Source organism: Dermochelys coriacea, chromosome 1, assembly GCF_009764565.3.
Source record: "Dermochelys coriacea isolate rDerCor1 chromosome 1, rDerCor1.pri.v4, whole genome shotgun sequence".
In the NCBI taxonomy this organism is placed as follows: Eukaryota; Metazoa; Chordata; order Testudines; family Dermochelyidae; genus Dermochelys; species Dermochelys coriacea.
In genome coordinates this window covers 247,591,603-247,614,045 of record NC_050068.2, presented here as the reverse complement: position 1 = coordinate 247,614,045, position 22,443 = coordinate 247,591,603, and the positions used below count along the sequence as shown (strand labels likewise).

Genomic DNA, 22,443 nt, shown 5'->3' with positions numbered 1-22,443 from the left:
CCTCTTCCCTTTACAGGGCAGAGGGGCGAAACCGTGCTAAGGAATGGCACTCCCTGTGTAATGTAACCCTCCCTGCTCCGCTAATTAACGTCCTGGCCATTATTCCTTCCCCCCCTCCCCCTTGCTTCTTAATGCTGTATTCCCAAATGACCCGAAGGAACTCAAAGCGCAGTCACTGATCACATCTGGGGCTGGAATGAGGGTGGTGGTCTTTTTGGCTATTCCCCCTTACTCTTTGAAGCTCACAATATGATCTGTGCAATCCCCAGGCACTACTTATTCTCCTTTTGCTTATCAGCTGCAATGCTTCCCGCCGACCTATCTGTGGCCTATCTGTGTATTCTTCATTATTTCCTCTAATACAGCAAAACAAATATTACACATCTGTCACAGGGGTATTTATGGTTGTTACATCAGTTATTTTTAGGGTTGCTTGCTTGCCTTTGAAGAAGACTTCTGTCAGCTCGCGGGAGAGGACTCTCTTTAGTTTAAATGGATACCTTCATCTGAAGAGTTTGCAGCTACAAATGAGGGAGCCCTCTAATGCGTTGGTGAAGTTGTCCACCCCCTCCCGCGCAGAACTCAGTAACCCCAGGCTCGGTAATAGCAATTGCTCTCTTCAGACCAGTCTCTAAAGTAGCTAATTAGTAGCCACATTGCAAAGGCGTCAGTGGAATCTCCCTATAATGAGATTTCAATCAATAAAAGCCTGCCCTGCTTTATTTATAAGTACCCATTTTCCTCCTTCTAGACACAGACGCGGTGTGTGCGTATAGAAACACTAGTGTAAATCGTACCATGTTTTTTCTTTATTTTAATTAATTGGATAAAGAGGAAGATGGTTTCAAAATTCAATAGGTCATAAGAGATGCCAAACACTCCACTGCTGTAAGTAGACAGAGCTCCAGGGACTTCAGTGGAACACGGTTGATTTACACCAACGGAAGATTGGCGAATGGATTTGCAGAGGTTCTGCTTCCGAAATGAGAGAGGGTCACACATCCGTGGAAATTGTTTTCTTCTGCCAGAAAATGTTCTGTAACTTGGCCTGAGAGTGACAGAAAAATAACACGGTGTTCTCCATTAGGCATTAACTTGGTGATTTATTGGTACTTGATGACAAAGGAAAATCATTCTGATAAGATCCTGCCCTAGAATAAAATTTCAGGGTTCTTTCCTGTCATGCTTCAGGTGTTCAGTAAATAGAAATCTACCCTGCTGACCAGGAACCTCAACCTTCTTCTTAGGAACTGGTGTACAGCTTGAGAGATATAGGAGGGGGGTAATTTTAAGACTCTGTGTGTGGTAGTGGTGAGGACAACAAAGGTGGTAAAAAGGGATGGAGAACATTAAAAGAATATGCACATAGCATGTGCAGTCACACAGCTCCACCCTGGCCTTTTTCAAGGTCCACTCCTTTCCATGCATGGATGCCTGACCCAAAACAGCTCTGTGTTCTGGGGACAATGTCACAGAGTGCGTGACCTCCATAGCTCCATTCCCCATCCACTCAGACCTCCACCTATGGATCCAAGTACAACAATAATTTTAGTCACTCTGTGAGGATAAAGCTCTAATGTAGAATGAGTGTCTTTGTGAATTAATCCCATATTTTGGTTTTATTATTAATTCAGTTACATATTACAGCTTGCAAGATTTCTTAGATTTTGATCCTGCAGTGTTCAGTGCATCCTCATCTCATGTGGGGCTTGCAGGATCCAGTATTTGGGCTCCAATCTGTCAAAGCATTTAAGCTCATGCTTCACTTGAAGCATTATATATATATATAAAATCCAGACTCAGCAAAACATCTCAACGTGGGTCAATGGGATTTAAGCATGTGTTTAGTTTGCTGAATGTGTCTTAGTGCACTTATTTAAATTTGGCACAACATTAATGCTATTGTTATTGAACATGCATATTATAGTAACACCCACAGACCCTAATAGGAATCAGGTGGTCATTATGCTAGATGCTGTGCAAATGCTCAAGAAGACATGGTTCCTGCTCTGTAGTGCTCATAATCTAAAGATCATATTCTATCACCCTTGCTTATGATGATTAGCACCCTACTTGGGACCTGATCCTGAACCTATTGAAGTCAATGGGAGTATTTTCACTAATATGAATGGGTTTTGGATCAGGCCCTTGGAGAATAGTCCCATTGGAATCAACTGGATCTCTAGCTAAATTGGGTGTTATTCATGAATAAAGGTGGCTCAATGCAAGACCTGACAGTCTAATCCATTTTCTATTAACAAACTCAGACTGTCACAGGCTCAGTAATTTAGGATTATGTATCTGTCTTGTATCTCTTCTATCCACAACTCTTTGTGTTTTTTGTGAGGGCTAAGTTCTGACAGGTCAATCTTTTAGTTGGGATTCACTGTTTATTGAATCTGTCTACAACTCTCACTTCCTTTCTCAGAGCCAATGAGTCATTTAAACCTTCTTGTTAGTTTCAGGCTAATGCCTTAGGAAACAGAGGAATCACCAGACTGGATCAAATCCATGGACCAGTGAGTGCAGAATTTTGTCTCCAGCAGTGGTCAGCATCCAGATGCTTCAGAGGAAGATTCAAGTAACCTCACAGACAGACAGGAGGCAATCTGCATCTATATTAAATTGCCTCCTAATCTCTAATCATCTGAGATTGTTTTACTTGTTTTAAATTCCAAAGCATGTAGTTTAATAGTTCTTTCAAAATTTATGCTAGTATTATCCATTATAACTCTAGATGTTCTTGCTATCCATATTGATATCCAATACTTTTGGTACCTTGCTAAGTTTTGGACCACAAGGTCATCCTGGACAATGAGTTTTACTGTTTAATTACATGTTGTCTGTAAACATATTTCCTTTAATCAGTTTCAATTTGACCCCTTTTAATTTCATTGAGTGTCCCCCACCACATTCTTGTGTTATAAAACTGGGAGTTTCTGTTCCCTCAGTCTGCCTTCTCCAGACTATTCATTATTTTCTATACTTTTATCATGTCCTCTTATTCATCTCCTTTCTATGATGAACAATCACAATCTTTTAAATCACTTTTCATTTGAGTGTTTTTCTAGGCCCCTAATCAATCTTGTCACCCTTCTTTAAAACCTCTCTAAGTCTGCAATATCCTGTCTGAGAAGGGGTGTTAGGACCCAGATGTGGCCATTCTAACCTAGCTGTCAGAGACAGAGTCCAAGCGTCAAGGGTCAGAGCCAAAATCAGAGTCCAGGAATCCAGCCAAGAGTCAGAGCCAAAATCAGGAACTATAAGGACCCAGGGACTAGCACCCAGTTCTGCAGATCCTGGAATAGCTGATATCCCCTCAGTGCCACCAGGAGGCCATGCAGAGGCAGACCCAGGGAACATTATGGAGAGTAGGTGCTACAGGAATTACCCACTCAAGAGACCCAGAGTGATGGTTCCCTGTGGCCCTCTGAGTGGCTATGCACTGTGTTTAACCTCAGAGCTTGCTCCAGGAAGTTATCTGGGCAGCCACACAGACTTTGGCCTGCTGCAGTGCCAGACTTTGCTTGATCTCATGATCTCAGACTCAAGCCTGACTCTGACCCTGATTCCTGCCTCTCAATTTTGGACTGGTACAGCCTCTGATATCCAGTCTTTGACCCCAGCCTGAGCTCTGACACTGATGCTTGCTTATGGAACCTGGCTCTTGTGATTCCTCCAACTCCTGCCTGGTGACTACTGTCCCTGGTGGTGGACCTCAACCCAGCTGAGACTGCTAGACCAGACTGCCTACACCCTGGTCCCTTACAGAAATGAAGCCAGGGATCAGAGCCAGAATCAGGATCCAGAAACCAAGCCAGGAGCAGAGCCATAGTTAGACTCCAGGGATCAAGCAAGAGTCAGCTCCAGTAGTCAGTCAGGAAGTCTCTGTCAATTTCCTTTGCCTCCTTCACACTTAAATACTGTGGTCAGGCCAACTGATGGGGATGATCATCATCCATAGCAAGATCCTTATGGGTGGTCCATCTGGGGGAGGGGTCAGAGAGTTCTGCCAGCCCCTCACTTCCAGTAGTGCTGGGTGAGCTGCCCAATAGAGGCCCGGTTGTGAGAACTGCCTGGGAACCCATTACCCTTACATGGGGTGGCCGATGCTGCACACACTATTCCAGCTGAGGCTGCACCATTGATTTATATAATGGCATGATATTTTCCATATTATTCTCAATACTGTTTGTTATTCAACCTAACATCTTGTTTGCTTTTTTAACCACAGCTGTGCATTGAGCTCAGCTGCAGTAATGCCTAGGTCCCTTTCCTGAGTTGATACAGTTAATGTAGACCCCAGCAAGGTATATGAATAGCTGATTTTGCCCCCCCCCCAGTGTGTAACACTTAGCATTTATCAACATTGAACTACATTTGCCATGGTGTTGCCCATTCTTCACCTTGCTTAGTTAAACTCATTCATCTTTCTGCACTCCCACAACTGCCTCCTATTCATCTCTTACACTAATAATCCTTCTGAGTGTCCTTGCTCTTCCTCACTGCCACTAGTTACCCCTCAGCATAACAAGTCTGCAAACATACTTTCATCTTTATTACTGCTAAATTCCAGCTCTTTTTTCCTTTACTTTAGTCCTACTCCAGCTCTATAGGTAGTTTCCCTATTTTCTGTGTGAACTCTTTTAAAATGTTCACTTTATTGTGCTTCTCACTGCAAAGTTTTTTTGGGAGCTTTGTGTCAAGGGCACTATATAAAAATACAGACACAGGGCCAGCTCCTCAGCTGGTGTAAATGTAATTCACATTAACGGAAATCAGTGTAGCTTCATGGCAGTACGTGTATATACAATATCCAAGAAAAACGAAATATCAGCTACTGCCATATATTCCAGCACCCACTTCTTAACTCTAAAATCCCCCTTTCTTCAATCTTGGAAATTGCACAACCTTTGTTTATCTTCATGGAAGCTCATAACCCTCTTTTCATTATTATTTTATTGTTGTTATTATTATTACTGCTATACAAAGGATTTTAAAGTTGTCCTAAGAAATCTGTTAGACTTACTGGTGTACCATCATTACTGCAGATCTAGCTACTATTTCTACAGCAAGACTGAAATGTGTTTACAGAACATGACAGTAGTAAGCAAAACGTTGCTCCCCATCCCATCATGGCTTTATTTAATTAACTTACATCAAAATAATAAAATAGATAACCCTGATTGCTTATGCAAGTAGCCCAGGCACAGAATAAGTGCAACCTCTCTGGCACTATTCAGATATGCTTCCTATAAGTGTTACCTGAATTGTATAGGTCCCTGCAGCAATATATCAACTGGGTTACTTTACAAGGAACTGAGAGACTTCCTTGAGGACATGTGATAATAGCTTATTAGCTCAAAATTGAATTATATCTTGTTGAAACAGCCTCTCTAATATGCTTTGTTATTTATAAGGAGGGAAAAAAGGAAGGTCCCAACTGAAGTATTAAGTTGCAGCAATGACGACTGTGCTAATTATTAATAGCAATAAATCCTGAGTAGCCAGAGTTCAGCCAAGAGGCCAAATGAGACCCAGGGGGTTCTATTAAGTGTCTTGCATGCACTGTCTTCTTTAACGTGGCCTGTGGTGACTACAGATCCCAGCATGTAATCCTGCATAAAAACTGAAGATTGAATGTTGGGGTCTGTAGTCTGGACAAGTCACACCTCTACATTAAAGATGAAGATAAGTGAAAACTTCCACTTTCTATATGGCCTTTAGCCTCTTGACAAGTCACCACTGTGATCCATGGGTGGGCCAACTTTCTGTCTTTTCATTAAACCATAATTTCTACTATTAAACATTCTAATCTTACCACATACATTTTATATACCGTTATTAATGCTGATAAGAACAATTCATTCTTGCATCCGTCCCATAAACAGATGAGGATGATGAAATGGGACATGGTATAAATCCATCAGGAAGGGTCTATGATGAAATCACACCTGTCTCCCTAAAAATCAGTACCGAGCCAATGCAGAAGTACATTCCTGCATTAATACCGGACGGAGATTGAAATACATATACAGTAGTTATGTTTGTTGTGAGGCATTGGGAGTATTATGATGTCTGTGCATTTCCACACCATTTTGAAAAAGTCACTCTGTGGTGTAAACTTAATTGATTATGAAGCCTGCTAACATTCTGCTCTTGATTTGCATCTTCAGGAAACAACCTGAATTAACTTCATGAACTGCATAGCTGTCGTGTATTATTCCAGTTGATTGTATCTATTTAATTTTCCATGACTTCCTTTGAAAGATTATGGTGAATATTAACTTAGAATCTTTTCACAGTGACTGATCCAAGGAAAAGAGCTACTTTTCTGAACCACTGGGGGATATTTTATCCACATATTTTGTTCCATATTAAAAGACAGATACAAGAAATGTAAACATTAATTGGATTTATAAGATACAGTAGTATTCCATGAAATCTGTCTCTAGTGGTGTAGGCACCAACTCAGGAAAGGACTTAAGCAATAGCTAAATTTTAAGCATGTGTTTACATGCTTAAAGGTAAGCCTGTGCCTAAATGCCTTCCTGAATAGGGAAACTTTCCCAAATTGGGTCTTAGTATTTTTAGTACAGGCCAGGGAATCAGGATTCCTGGATTCTTTTCCTAGGTCTCATTTAGGTGATTCATTTTAAGCCCAAATTTTCATAAAAGAGCCCACTACTTTTGGGTGCCATAGTTTTTGTGTTCTCAACTTAAGCCCCCCAGTGACTGCCTGGTTTTCAGAGGTTCAGAACACTGACAAATCCAGCTGAAGTCAATATGAGCTGTGCACCCTCAGCATAATTGAAAATCAGGACCTAGGTATCTTGGGTTAGTTGCTCAAAAAGCGAGACACTTAGGGTTCCATTCTATATGTTCCATTCCATGTATCCGATGAAGTGAGCTGTAGCCCATGAAAGCTTATGCTCAGATAAATGTGTTAGTCTCTAAGGCGCCACAAGTCCTCCTGTTCTTTTCTCGAGGCACTTAAGAAAAGGGAGGGCATAACCTCTCTGTGGCTTGGTTTTCCTATCTGCAAAATGGCTGCAATATTTACCCAACACAGATCAGAGTTGCGTAGCTTTGTTAATTAATGTTTGATAAGCAGTTTAGATACATGGAGGAAAACTGCTACTGCATATTAGTTCAAATAGCAGCAGCAGCATACATGAACACAGCTGTTTAATTTCAGGCACTGTTTTTTCACCTCTACAACTTGTCAGGTATAAGTATTTGCTTCAAGTTTAAGTTAAACATATGTTTAAGTGTGATGCTGAACAGGGATGGACACTTGCAGGTACACTTGTGCTGTGGTGTTTTGTTGAATCAGGGCTTATATCATGGAACTGTATTGTAGCAATTAATGGGAGCATGGATCAGGTATACAGAAATACCAGCAGTTTCCTTTGTTCTTACAGCATCAGAAGTTATTTACTGGAATTTTTCCATACTCCTTTTTTATGCATATTTTTTATGCAAAGCCTTCACTCTAATAAGATGTTCCTGAGCTTTAGCATATTTCACAAACTTTATATTGTTTTCAAATCTTCATTGTTGACAGACACTTCATCTTCTAATTTGGATTGAGTGAGTCTAAGAACTGAAAAGCCCCTGAGCAATAAGAAATAGCCCCAGGAGACAATCCAATTACCAGTTCCATCTTATTATGCAAGCTGTTGTTTTAGTTGAATAAATTAAAAAAATCAGCAATGCAAAGGCCAAAACCTGTTTGCTTTTGACAACACATTTAATAAGGGGAGCAGGATATCCCATTAAAGTGGAAAGAGAGGGGTGAGGAGAGGAATCATTCTTCAGATCATACTGAACTGTTCTCTGAGACTTTGAAGGAAATGCACTTAACCTTATACCCTTTATTGTAGCCTATGCGAAAGATGAACCACTGGATAACAGAGGGGCTTATCTCCAATTTTGCTTTTGCCAACTATGCAGGTGAATCGGGAAGAGGTTTTAGGGTCTGAGCTTGTACACAGGAAGTCAATGGCAACATCCCCCTCCCCACTGACTTCAGAAGGTGCAGGATCAGTGTCTTGAAGAAGAATAATGTTTTCCCAAGGGTTGAAGAATTCAAGCTAACCCCCAACCAAACCATACTCTGAAAAAGTGCTGTTCTTAAATAGTTTTGATTACAGATGTGGTCTCAAAGTTGCCATTGTTTCTAATCTGCCTCCAGCTGTTAGTGGCCCAAAGTAATTATGATCTGGTGACTGTTTGGTAGCCCATGTGAAAGAAGTTAGTGGCTTCAGTCCAGTTCTGAGTGAACATGTTTCCACATGACAAAGCAAAGTTGCCACTAATTGGCTGTGACATCATAATGAACAGGGAGTCTTCGGACCCGAGCTCTGTGGCCTCAAAGCACCTCTCACCAGCACTGATTTGCAAGTGGGCTACTTAAATTACAGATCATATTTTGGAAAAAAAGCCCACATCCTCTAGAAATTCTTTTTCAGTGACCTGTACTACTCAGATCCTCGAATAGATCTCGCTCCATAGTACTCATATCAAGAAAGGCATCCCAACCCCTTCCTTTCAAACAGTAACTACAATGTCATTTCAATTCTATTAGAAGTGTGGTAAGAGGAATCCCCAGCTTGCTGCACACTCCACCAAGAAGATGTTCAAGCTGCTGCAGGAAGTATTGTTGGTGATCCTCTAACTGTTACCTTTTCCACTTAGTCTACAGTGAACCAGTGACACAGCATATCATTAGGGACCATTCTGAATAGAGAGATGTAAACCCAATTTACTGAGCCCCAATCTAACAACCTGTGAAGTTAATGAAAGACTCCCATTAATTTGGCTACTTATAATCATTAACGTTTAACAACACTTTTTGCAAAAGTAGGGAAGTTAGTCAGTGCCCTGGCCAAATTCCTGTTTGAGTAATACCGTGTCTTCTTTAAATTTCCTCTTAAATTTCAGCTGGCCACAGTGTTCTTCACTTCTTACCATAAACTACTGCCCACTATTCTGTGTGCCTATATAATACCACAAGTTTCACATCAGTGGTGTCTATATCTCAGTAACAGGTGACGACAGCTCTATACAATAATTTGTGTGTGTATTTACAGATACAGTGGTAGAATTGGTAAAGTAGTATGTGTTTGAATTTTTCAACAAGTTTGCTTTGGCTGTGTTTGTACACATTTTGTGTTAATGAAAAATGAACTATTTTGTTGAATATTTCTGCAAATAAACTTGTTTTCTCAAATGTTCATGAAAAGCAAATATTCCCCCAAAATGAATTTTGAATTCAAAACTGCAAGTATTTGCACCAGAAACTTCATTCTAAGAGTTATACTCATGCAATCAGGAAACAGAATCAATATTTAGCAACCTATGTGTCCAATCAAAGCAGCATCCAGGGGTGAAATGGGATAATGACTTCTTCAATCCTTCTCCTCAAATGTGCCTCACGAGGCTTATGCAGTTGATTTACTTTCAGTTTCTGATAAAAATAATAGGTGGGACCAAATTATGCCTCTCAATTATGTTTGATCAATAGGAAATTAAATGAACTAAATGAATTAAAAGACCTAATGATGCATAAGATAAGGGAGAAATATTTAAACGTACTAAGAAGGGAAGAAAAATTCTATGGAATAAAGAAAAGAAAAGAGTCAGTTAATGAGCATTCCCCCCATCCCCAAATTATAAATCCTGTAATGGTTAAAATATTTTCCTCCAGGAATCTGTCTAATTATGGCTTTATCAGATTTTAGCTGACTTGAAAATTTCTTACAAAGCATTTTAACCATCAAAAATATGATTTATTTCAAATGTAAAAGCTCATTTAATAATCACAAGACACTTCAGACCTCACAGCCATGCTGATCAATGTACACCTCGGGTGCACGGAAGCTGAGCTGTGAATTAATCAGTGCTATCACACAGCCCATGGTGCCTTATTACTCAGACAATCATTAACATGTTGAAGCAGCCTTTGCTGGTGGGAAATGACATACAGCAGTGCAGGATTAACTGGCATAAGCACTTGAGCAGTTCATGCCCAAGCCCTGAGTAGAAGGAAACACTTTGCATGATGCTCAAGCATTTTGAGCTAACACTGTTAAACCTTTCAGTAAGGTACCTTCCAAACTATGCTAACTAAGGTAGGAATCTTTATGAACTCTAAATTAGCTGTGTTTGTACAGTGCCTAGCACAATGGGGTCCTGGTCCATGACTGGGGCTCCTCAGCACTGGAATAATACAAATAATAAATGATTTATTAAATCATTTAATAGAAAAATCTAAGTTTGTGAGCCTAATCTAATCACATATATTTTTGCTGTGACTAGTTCTTCTAGTTTTAGTGAGCACTAAATGGAGTGGGACAGTGGCTGGATTCTGTGTTTCCCTTCTCCTGATATCTACTTGCTAGAGTTTAAAATAGAAAAATGAAAACTGGATTATGCTCCCTTTCTTTCAATTATAATACTTTTGTCATTTAAAAATAGTTAAAATGCCTGTTGTTGTTATCTTTTCCCTGGACAGACATTTCTGCAGGTAAATAGCACTGCAAATCATTTGGAGATATGCAGTTCATTGACAGCCCATGGAACAACGTGTAAAGAGAATGGAGAGTCACACTTATATGACCTCACAATGGTAAGGCAAAAAACCTACATGTAACATTGCTTGGAAATTAGAACTGGATGGACAACAACAGTTCTGTTTCACAGCTTTCTAGGTTTCAAAAATTGTTTTCATTCTGCACTGGAATGAAAACAAAAATTTTGAACATTTTCACAAAATGGAATTGCATCAAAACATCCATTTCACATCAGAAAGGTCAGGTTTTTGATTTAGGTCTCTCTAGCACTCTCTGGTCAGAAGCATCCATACAGCTGTGGACCTCAGAAACCTCCCCATCACAACATTCTTTAGAATCAATACAACTCCATGACATGTTTTGGTTTTAACAAAACAGTATATCTCATTGAAAATATGTTTTGTCAAAAATGTTCTGTCCAATTTTATTGGAAATACAACACTCATCATTAGGAATCAGGGGAGGTGCACTAAGAAGAAGATGGGGGAGAAACAGAAGAGTTGGAGGTGTTGTGGGGAGGGCGGTGGACTCAGAAGTGTGCTGATGAAGAATGTTCAAGCGATCTTCTCAGATATCTTTTCTGTCCCATGAATGAAAGAAGGCAGAAGATACTGGAAGAGGCCTGCTGGCTAGATAAGTGGTGTAGGGTTTTGGTTTTGTGGAACATTGGTCCATCTTTTGTGGAGAGGGGGACTTTATAGTTTGCATGGCCTCCACCCCAGTACAAGTACTTACAATGGAAACCATCCTTCTTGGAGACAGGATGGCTAGACTAGTCAGGGAGCATTAAACGAATATCAAATGGGGAAGGAAAGGGAGGGAAGATACAAGCAGATGCACAAAATTGAGATGTTGAGAACAAAATTAATCAAGGAACCAAAGAACATGATAAGAAAGAAATATTGAATTGCCTATAGGCCAGAGGTGGGCAAACTACAGCCTGTGCGCCCCATCTGGCCTGCGGGACCATCCTGCCTGGCCCCTGACCTCCTGGCCAGGGAGGCTAACCCCCGGCCCCTCCCGCACTGTCTCCCCTCCCCTGCAGCCTCAGCGCGATGCACCGCCAATGCTCTGGCCCGCCGGTCTTACCGGGCAGCATGGCGGTGGCGTGGCTGGCTCAGGAACGGGGGTGGGGCTGTGGATAGGGGTCGGGGCAGTCAGGGGATGGAGTATGGGGGGGTTGAATAGGGGGTGGGGTCCTGGAGGTGGTTAGGGGTCAGGGTCCTGGAAGGGGGTGGTCAGGGGACAAGGAGTGTTGGATGGGTCAAGGGTTCTGAGGGGGGTGGGAAGTCGGAGGGGGTGGGAGCCAGGTTCTTTGGGGAGGCACAGTCTTCCCTACCCAGCCCTCCATACAGTCTCGCAATGCCGATGTGGCCCTCGGGGCCAAAAACTGCCCACCCCTGCTATAGACCAATGGTAGGAGCCTAGGTAACAAACAAGAGGAATGGGAATTGCTCATTTATAAGCACATATTCAATTTAGTTGGTATTACTGAAACCTGGTGAGATGATTCACACTATTAACATGTTAAACTCAATGGTTATAACCTATTTAGGAAGGGCTGAGTGGGAAGAGGGGTGTGGGGGAGGCACTCAATGTCAAAAACGATATTGGTCCATTACTAGATGGAAATGATAGAATTGCCAATAATAATGTAGAAAAAGCAGAAGTTGAATAAATATTTCTGTTCTCTATTTGGGGAAAAACAGATTATATAGTCTCATCATATGGTGATATCATACTTTCCATTCCACTAGAACCTCTATAGGATGTTAACGAGCAACAACTTGCATCCAAGAGAGCTGGCTCAGGATCTTGAAGGAATGTTAATGCTGATTTTCAATGTGTCTTGGAGCAATTGTGAAGTTCCCCAAAACTGGAAGAAAGTAACTGCTTTGGCAATGTTCATAAAGGGTAAATGGAATTACCTGGGTAAATACAGGCCTGTCAACCTGACACCAATCTTGGGCAAGATAATGGAGCAGCTGATAAGAGCCTTGATTAATAAAGAATTAAAGGAGAGTAATATAAGTAATGCAAATCAACATGGTTTTATGGAAAACAGATCCTGTCAAATTAACTTGATATCATTATTGATGAGATTACGTTTGGTTGATAAAGGTAATAGTATTGACATACTATACTTAGATTTCTGTAAGGCATTTGATTTAGTACCACACACAATTTTGATTAAAAAACTAGAGTGATATAAATTTAACATGGCACATATTAAATGGATTAAAAATTGGCTAAGTAATAGGTATAAAAATGCAATTGTAAATGGGAAATCATCATTAAGTGGGTGTTTTCCAGTGGGTCCTACAGGGTTTGTTTCTTACACTATTTAACATTTTACACCATTTAACATTTTTTTAATGAGATGAAAGAAAAAATAAAATAATCACTCAAAGTTTGCAGATGACACAAAAATTGGGAGAGAGGTAAGTAATGGAAAGGACAGGTCATTGATTCAGAATGACCTGGATCGCTTGGTAAACTGGGTACAGGCAAACAATATGTGTTTTAATATGGCTAAATGTAAATGTATACATCTAGGAACAAAGATTGTAGGCCATACTTACAGGATGGGGGACTATTCTGAGAAGCAGTAACTGTGAAAAAGATCTGGGGACTGTGGTGGATAATCAGCTGAATATGATCTCCTAGTATGAGATCATACCAAAAAGACCTAATGTGATCCTGGGATGCATAAACAGGGGAATCTCAAATAGGAGTAGAGGGGTTATTTACCTCTTTATTTGGCACTGGTGTGACTGCTGCTGGAATACTGTGTGCAGTTCCGGTGTCCACAGTTCAAGAAGGATGTTGATAAATTGGAAAGGGTTCAGAGAAGAGCCACTAGAATGATTACAGGATTAAAAAACACATTTTATAGTGATAGACTCAAAGAGCTCAATCTATTTTAGTAACAAAAAAGGTTAATGGGTGACTTGATTACAGTCTTTAGGTATCTATATGGGGAACAAATATTTAATAATGGGCTCTTCAATATAGCAGAGAAAGGTATAACAAACACGATCCAATAGCTGGAAATTGAAACTAGAAAAATCAGACTGGAAATAAAGTGTACATTTTTAATGGCGAGAGTAATTAAGCCTTGGAACAATTTACCAAGGATCATGTTAGATTCTTCATCACTGACAATTTTTAAAACAAGACTGGATGTTTTTTCTAAAAGATCTGCCCTAGGAATTATTTTGGGGAAATGCTATGGCCTGTGTTATACAGGAGGTCACACTAGATCACAATGATCTCTTCTGGCCTCAGAATCTATGACAAACAATCATTTGCTTTTTACAGCCATAGATACACTCAAAACACTTTAGGAATTTAAGTACCATTTTCCCATTTTACTGGTTTGGAAACTGAGGCAAAGAGCTGACTTGCCCAAGTTCATAGAGCCTGTAAAGTAGCAGAACTGGGAAGAGAATCCAGCTGTCTTAGTATCAGGCCAGTGCCTGGTCTCCAGACCACAGCCTCTATGGAAGATTAATAATTTTCTCTACTAAACCATTCCAATACTACTAGCAGTTACATGGTTCCCTTATTGGCTTCACAGAGAATTCAGAGTCATTACTGTAGAATGAGAACTCATTGTCTTTGCTTAATTGCTCCCAGGATTATTCAATTCATTCCAAGGGGAAAAAAACAAAGAATTGTTGCTATTTTTATAGCATTGATTACTAGAAGAAAGAAAATGTTCATTAACTTAAACTAAATGTTTAATATTGGTCTGCTTGGCATCTTTAATTTCAGAGCCGTCAGCAATTATTGGCATCTATTGAGCTTCCTCAATTCATGGTCACACAGAGAGAATTAGCTAAAACACTGCACTATTCTGATTCCCCCATTTCTACTACTTGGAATAAGGAGCTTGTGGGATACTGTCTTTGATCTATCTTTGTCTGTGGTTTGAAAAATTATTAGGCTTTTAGTCAAACAATTACTCCCTCTCTTCCTTTTCTAAGAGAATTATATTTTGGCATTTTTCTTTTATAACTAATATCTACTCAGTGTTTTGTGTGGGTACCTATTACCATAGTATTTGAACACTTCCCAGGTTAATTAGATTGGTATGGGGAGGTCACTAATGACATTCTTGGATTCTACCACTTTTCTTTCTCTGGTTCTAGGAAGTTCTGTGCAAGTTTTGACCTTGGATTCATGTACCCACAGGTAAAAGATTTAAATCAGTATTTTTCATTTTTAAAGCACTGTGCAAATATTAACTAATTAATCCTCCTTGCAAGTTAAGTGCCAACAAGTTAGTATTATTATCCCCATTTTACAGATGGGGGAACATAGACAAAGAGGAGATAAGGGATCCTTGATCCTCATTCTAGTTCATTAGACCACACTTCCTCTTGATAATGATACCTGCACTAGTAACCAATTCAATAGACAAACTTCTATCTTAACTAACCACTTTAAATAAAACTGTACTGGAAACCTGAGGGTAACATTAATCTCTAGTTACAGGCCACCTGTACTAGGCAACCAGCATATCGTAGGAAGCAGCCCTGAGACAATCCAAAATAAAAACATGCAATATCTGCTGAACCAAGCCAGGGCACTATTCTCAGAATTACCGGCCAGGGAAGGTGGCAGTGCTGGGAATGACTTCACAGCACAGATCAATGGGTGTATGCAATGATACAGCAATCTCCTAAGATACACTGCATGTGTGTAAAGGGGGAAGTTTTAGATCTCATTCACAACAGAGAGAACCAGCCTGTGAATATGTTCAAACTACCCTGAGTGTACTTCCTACCGTAAGATTACTGTTTACCTCCTTGAGTTTCATCCATTTTAGTATATGGTATCATTACAATCATTCCCTCACAACACAGGGAAAGACAGCAAGAAACAATCACCCATTGTGTTTATTAGGATCAGCTCAGTTCTGAGATAGCAGTAGCAACAGAGCTATTGCTATGTTCTCAGCTAGATCTGTTTATACACTTTGACATGGAGCACTTTTTACTGATTTGATGTTATTCTACTCATCGATCCTGGAAATTCTGCATTTCAGATATATTCTAAAATAAAAAAACTACAACAATAACATTGATTGCCCAAGTGCCCTGGTATAATTTCAGAAGTACAGCACACCTATCATCCTGGGGGATGTGGATGGGAACAACCTATGAACCCCAAAGATTGACATATTTGTTCTTGTAGCCTAGGGTTACACACTGACTAACTAAGTGAGTAAATTATATTGAGCCAAAGCAGATAGTCATTACAAAAATAGAATTAGCATGTTATTGTGCCATGGTATTTTCCAGCCTTATTTAAACTTTCAGTGTTATAAACAGGAAACAGAACCAGAATCTTGTAGAGCAGGTTCCTACCAAATACATACTACTACTAACTGTTATTGTTGATTAGTATTGCAGTAATGCCCAGGAGTGACAATTAGGGATCAGGTCCTCATTGTGCTAGGTGCTGTACAACACAGAATAATAAGACCATCCTTGTCTGAAGCAATTTAAAATCTAATTTAATTCAGACTAATTTATTTCAGTTCAAGAGGCGGCACAGTTGCTTACTGGACGAAAGGCTCACCTTACAGTGGAGAAAATAAAGGTTCTTCCATGACAGCCACAATGTGTGAGTCACTAATATTTATCCTGCAATAATAACTCCTTTATTTTGATTTTTAAGACAAGAGAAATAATATAAAACACTTAAAGAGATGAGTACATCCCTAATTTGAGCAAGTACAGGATTTTACCACCTTAACCCTCAACTTTTCCTGCCCTGTTCCCTTCTCTCTGCTGGTTACCAGAAAGCCTGACATCTAGACTGCAAGTTCCTGAGATCTCTGTCTTCTGTGCAGAATCTAGCATATTCTGGAGCTCTATATTGATAAATAATTCGGTACTGTATGACCTGACAGGCCTTAGGGGTTGATAAGGGAGATAGTACAGGGGTGATATGAGGTAAGGGTGGGAGGGCACATCTCTTAAACGACAGCATGTTGTACCTCTTGAGATGAAGTTTGGGATGTTAAAAAGGGAGATACTGGGGGAGGAACAACTGCTTTTTGTGGGTCCTTGTTTTCTCCAGTTGCAAGGCTGTCTTTAACAAGGGTGGAGAAGATGGTTCTGAGATGAAGAGGAGCCACTGAATGCCCTTAGCAGAGGGGGACTGTACTCCTTAAATTGTGCAGAGCAGCTCTTTGACTCTTTGTGGGGGATTGGCCTCAGTATCTCAAGGCAGAGGATCTTCAGTAACTCAAATTGCAAGGGTTGCTGCTCTTCATGGGATGGGAGTGGAAGGTCCTTTTGCAGGACTGCCTTCTAGGACTGGGTAGGGCTGCTCAGCGTCATTCTCCCTCCAGCAACAACAACAACAAAGTCTGTCCAGTGGGGCATGCCATAGCATGTGTATTTTGTTCTAAATGGATATGGAATTGAAATTTGTTGACTAATGTAGCATATAATCTTTTTAAAAATTCATTATTTCAGATTTGCAGGTCTGAAGAGTAACAGGATATCAGTGACAATGGCAAGTGGGAAATGGTCCAATTATTAAGTTAGCCTTTCAAGCTGGCTCATTGCCAAAGTGAAATAGTTTTATGAAAAATACAGGGCTTATAGTGCTGATTTGAGCATATCCCCAAATAGAAACAAGCATCCCATGTTTTTGTTCTCCAGGAAGTAGTTTGCATTTTAAAAGATTAAATATGACTAAAACTCTACAGAAATTAAAAAGATCATTGTTTATATTTCAAACCAAATGATAAAAAAATCCAGGCCCGTTTGTGGGACAATACACAGTACAACAAATTGATGCATCGTTGAATGTTTAGGGAGTACATTGTCTCAATTTTGGAGGTATATAAACTTGAGGTGAATCCATTTTGAACTAGAGCTGGTTAGAAAATGGTAACTATGTTCTATGAACAAGTTATGTTTTTTTAATTAAAAATCAGTGCTTTTTTCATGTTTTGATTTTTTTTATTTTTGAAAATCAATTTGTTGGTTTTTAGTTTTTCATTGCTAACATTCATTTTCATCAAAAAAGAATTTCATCAGTTTTTCCTCATAAAAAAAAGTTAAATGAAAAATTTGGGCCAGCTTTATTCAGAATTTTGTTGCAGTCAGTAGGGAGTTCACCATACCACCCAGTGCTGGGGACAAACATGACAGATTTTCACTTGCCAATTTCATCTTGCATCTCTTGCTTGAGGGAGATTCTCCTTCAGGGACCAGATACTCTCCATAAAAGGAATGCCCACTGGGAAGCTCTTTCTTTTCTGGCTTAATTTGCCTCATGCCATGCCCACATCTGTCAATCTCATTTCTTCATTCTACAGATCTCAGTAGTAGCTTTGGTGGGAGACTGGCCTTGGAGCCTATTGACATCAACAGTGTTTCCACTTCCACTGTGGTTTCCATTATTGATCTTAATACCCATTTCAATGATGTACATTTAGAGCTGAGTGATATTTTTCAGACCATGAGTTTATTCCCCTAAAAAATGCCATTTCAGTCAACCCCAAACTATTTGCAAACTCAACATAAATTTACCATATAGTTTTGGCCACAAAACAAAAACAAAATCAGGCTAGAGTCATAAGGCAAGTTAGGTGCCATTCACAAAATTGAAGAGGAGGTAGTGCCCCTTCTTCCAATAACTAATAGCCCTGTGATTATAGAACTTGCTTGGGATATGGGAGACCTGGGATCAAGTCCCTCCTCTGCCTGATGTCCCTGAAGCCAGAGCCAGGCCATGGTCAGAGCCGCCCAGGCTGTTGTGGGGAGCCCTGGATCCTCCTCCTGCCCTGGGTGGCACACCCAAGGGTTTGGGAAACAACCAGGGGCTGCTCTCAGGCTCCCCGGCCTCCATACCAGGGCAGGTGGCTTACAGCCTAGTCAGGAGGTGAGGCCTTTGGGGAAAGAGCAGGACCACGGATGGGGTCCCATGGAGACTGGGGGCTAAGCCCCACTTTGCCCCCCCCTCCCCCCGGGAAGAGCCTAACACCTCTGGTAGGGGAGATGATCACCTGATCAGCTTCCCAGTTGTGAAGCACAGCCTCTGCCTGCATCACTCTGTGCCTGTTCAAGTTTGCAGGGGGGTGGGAGGGCGGACATGGCCCCCTGCCTTCCAAACCCTGCCCATGTTACAAGGTGGGCAGGTATAGCTCCAGTTCCAGCACCCATGAGTGAAAGTGAGGTTTGGAAGGCTGCAGCCATGGAAGAAAGTGCTGGGATGTGCCTTCCCCATTGTAGCCCCACAAACCTGCCTGTGGGAAGGGCTGCAACCCTCATGCTGGGGATTTCTACAGGGAGCAGGGGCCTGTGGAGCTGCACCATACCTCTCCCTGCCTACTCTGGGGGCTGGGGCTCAGCGCCTTCTCGGGTGCAGCCCCCCCACCAGGCACAGACTGCAGAGTATAGGGAGAGGTACCCTGCAGCTCCCACATCGGGGCTGCAGCTCCCCTCTACCTGCACTACTGCCCTGCCCATAGCCTCCCCTCTCAGCCCCTTATCTCCTGTGTGGACCCAGTGTGCAGGCAGGTTCATGGGACTGCCGCCCCAGATGGAAGCATTGGGATGGGCTGAGCACTGGCTGTCGGCTGGTTTGTGGGGCTGCAGGCAGGGAAGGCACATCCCAGCACTTCCTTCCCCGTCTGTAACCTTGCAGGGGCCTTTTTTCCAAAAAATGTTGCTAATAAGCATCATGCCAATGTCTGAATCCCATTCACATTAAAGTCAATGGGACGGGATGGGTGCCCAGCAAAATATTGCTATTAACTGGTAGATGTCAATATTCCGGTTGCTCTTAAGTGGAATCTACTGTATTAATACAAAGTGGTACAACTTGAACAGGAGGGACTGAAAGCTTCACCTCAGAATATCCTATAGCTCAGTGGTTAGAGCACACATGTGGGATATGCCAGAGCTGGGTTCAAATCCTTTCCTCAAATCAGTTGGCAGGGGGGTTCTTTGAATCTGGATCTTCCACATCCCAAGTGAGTGCTCTAACCACTAGGAGGGAGGTGCCAAACTTCTCCCCTTCCTTGTTTCTGTGAATGTGTGAAAATGAAATATTTCATTTCAGACAACTGAAAACGTTTATTTGTTAAGGCTTTTTGTTTTGCCAAGAAAACAATTTTTTGTTTTAGAGCAATCTGAAATCAATTTTGATTTTTATTTGTCACCTCAGCCAGTGAACTGAAAAATTATTTATTCCCACAATTCCATGTACATTAGAGATGTTCTGAAAGTGGAAAAAAATGTCAAAAATCTCAAAATGGCACAGTTGTTTCCATGTCACAAGGTTGATCCTTTTATGTTTTATTGTTTCTGGTGAATTTTTAAATCAGTACGTAAATAGAATCTTTATTCTAAACTATCATCTAATTGGGGAATCAACGTTTGTACTTACAAAAAAAATATTTTCAGTATAAGGAAAATGCTGACAACCATTTCAATTAAAATCTTAATAAAATATTGTGAAAAACAAAACGTTTTTAAAAAGTTAGATCTGGATGAAAATTTTCATTTAAAAAAAATCAACTTTTTGACAAAAAAAATAGGGTTTTTTGACCATTTCTAAAAGGCACAATACTCATTCCCACACAACCCCATTCAAAATTATGAACAGCATCTCTAGTGTCCCTGGAAAGGCCACAGCATCCAGCATAGTCACAGAACATCAGTGCCTTTCCCCACATGCCACTGCCAACTTGAGGGAGTCTAGATTTCATTACTTCCTGGTATTGAAACTAAGGGGCAGATTCATAATGGTGGACAAAACTGCACAAACACCCTTGGAAGCAGCTCCATGGTCGGGAGGGGAGTATCCACCACTGGGGAAGCCTCTCAGAGAAATTCCATTGGGAAAGGGCTGCTTCCTTCCACTGAGATTTTGTTGTTGTGCCTCCACTCTAGGTGGCTTTGCTGCTTGGCATTAAGAAATCCCACAACTCATCTGACAAGAGGTGGTCAATCATCAGACACAGAAACACCGATATATTCATTTCAATTGATTTAGAGCACCCATGACATTAGGTGACTGAAGAACAATTAATGAACAAGAGAAAGAGAGAAAATCAGTTCTACATAATGCACTCCAGACTCCCCATCCCAAGCCATCCAGATTAAATAATACTTGACCCATATATAACAACCCAAAACCCCTCATCTCACCCCCGTTAGAAGCCAAAGAGAAAAGCTTTACATAATGCTCTGAAGGTTAAAAAAATCCAGGCTCTGGTGGACCAAGGGGGAAAGTGGTTTCCAATATTCAGAACCTGTAGAACGGTGGACTCACTGCTAGGGTGGCCATCATGGCTTGGCATGGCCTAGAAGCTCTTTCCTCATCTATCGCCCCCTGCTGACAGCTGTTCCCATCCTGTGGTGGTCTTTCTACTTATGACTCGACTCTCTGGCCAGGTCATGTTTACTTCCACCCTTTCTGGGGTAAACAGAGAGTTCAGTAAACTAAACTCATACAAACATAACGCTTTTCCCTACCCAAGCTCACTCGTTCATAGTCTCTTCTCCCCTTCCTGGCCTCTACAGCATTATCCTCCCACTCTTATGCAGAGCAATGCTGGGCTTTCTCTTAGGTGCCTGGATCCAAATTCAACAGTGCTTCTCACCCTTGTGTCAGGATGTTCCTGTTGCACCTTTTCCTGTAGCCAGTAGGGGAACCCAAGCCCTTCCTCTCCTCTGGATTCAAGTCCAGGGACCCTGTAGCAGACCCCTCGCTGCCTCCCTGGACTTTCTCTGACCTTGGCCTTCCTTCAGGCCCTTTCCCACAGCACCTCCCTGGACATTCCATACATCTACCTCTCTCTAGGCCCTTCCTTCCCTTCCTAGCAACTACAGAGGGACTGCAGACTTCTTCTCTCTCTCTCTCTCTCTCTCTCTCTCTCTCTCTCTGCAGCCCGCCGCTCATCTGGGCTTCTTCCCTTTAAGATTGCCTCCCCCAGCAGGGCTTCTTCTTCATTTGGGCCTGGCCCACCCTCCAGGTGCCACCAGATGTTTTAATTTAGCTCCCTAGCTCTGGTTAACACTTTTTAATACCATTGGGAGTATATACTCCATCACAGAAACTCTCATGAAAAGTGCTCTGCCTCAATCCTCCTTCCTGTGGTAGGAAAGAAGATATTCCTTAAATACAGAGCTTCAGGGTGTGCTGCCATTCAGTGGTCTCCAGCAGCCTTTGCTTTAGAAGGGATTTTCTAAAATGCTGCTGCATTAACATCAACATCTACAGAATCCAAAACTCAGCTCTGCCTCCTGACCATAAAGTACTTCATCATATCTGCTTCAAGGAGCATACCCTCCATTAATCTCTGCTGAGTATGTATCCAGCAGCCTCACAGGAGAAAAATACTATTAAGAAGAAGAGCTCTGTGTAAGGTTGAAAGCTTGTCTCTCTCAGCAACAGAAGTTGGTCCAATAAAAGACATTACTACACCCACATTGTCTCTCTCTTATTCAAATTTTCAGAGCAACCACAAGTAATTGAGCAACTAGAAATAGCCACATTTCAACTAACTAATGGCTCTAGCTAGGATGAAGTAATATATGTGGCAAAAACCTCCATCTTCAGGAGCATTTGAATTACACAATTTGAGGATACAATATCAGCAACACCTTCTGAACCACTATAGCAAACTTTGAGCTGACCTGTGCAGTCCATCACAAGATCCATCAGGTTCTGGGACCTGGAAATTGAGATGCAGCAGGAGAGTGTTAGAAGGGAGCCTTATTCCCTGTAGAGGGAAGAAAGTTTGCTATAGATTAATTAAAGCACCTGAAGCCAATTAGAGCACCTGAAGCCAGTCACCTGATAAAACCTCCCTGTTTCAATCAGACAA

The 22,443-nt window shown here is 41.2% G+C and overlaps 1 long non-coding RNA gene across 1 annotated transcript; it reads right to left on the bottom strand.

The window, feature by feature from the left end:
• Nucleotides 1–799: 799 nt before the first annotated feature.
• LOC119850088 lies at nucleotides 800–22,352 on the bottom strand. Its single transcript, XR_005290701.2, has 2 exons — nucleotides 22,253–22,352; nucleotides 800–1,048 (listed from the first exon to the last, which is right to left on the bottom strand). It is a non-coding gene; the product is annotated as an uncharacterized LOC119850088 (long non-coding RNA).
• Nucleotides 22,353–22,443: the final 91 nt, after the last annotated feature.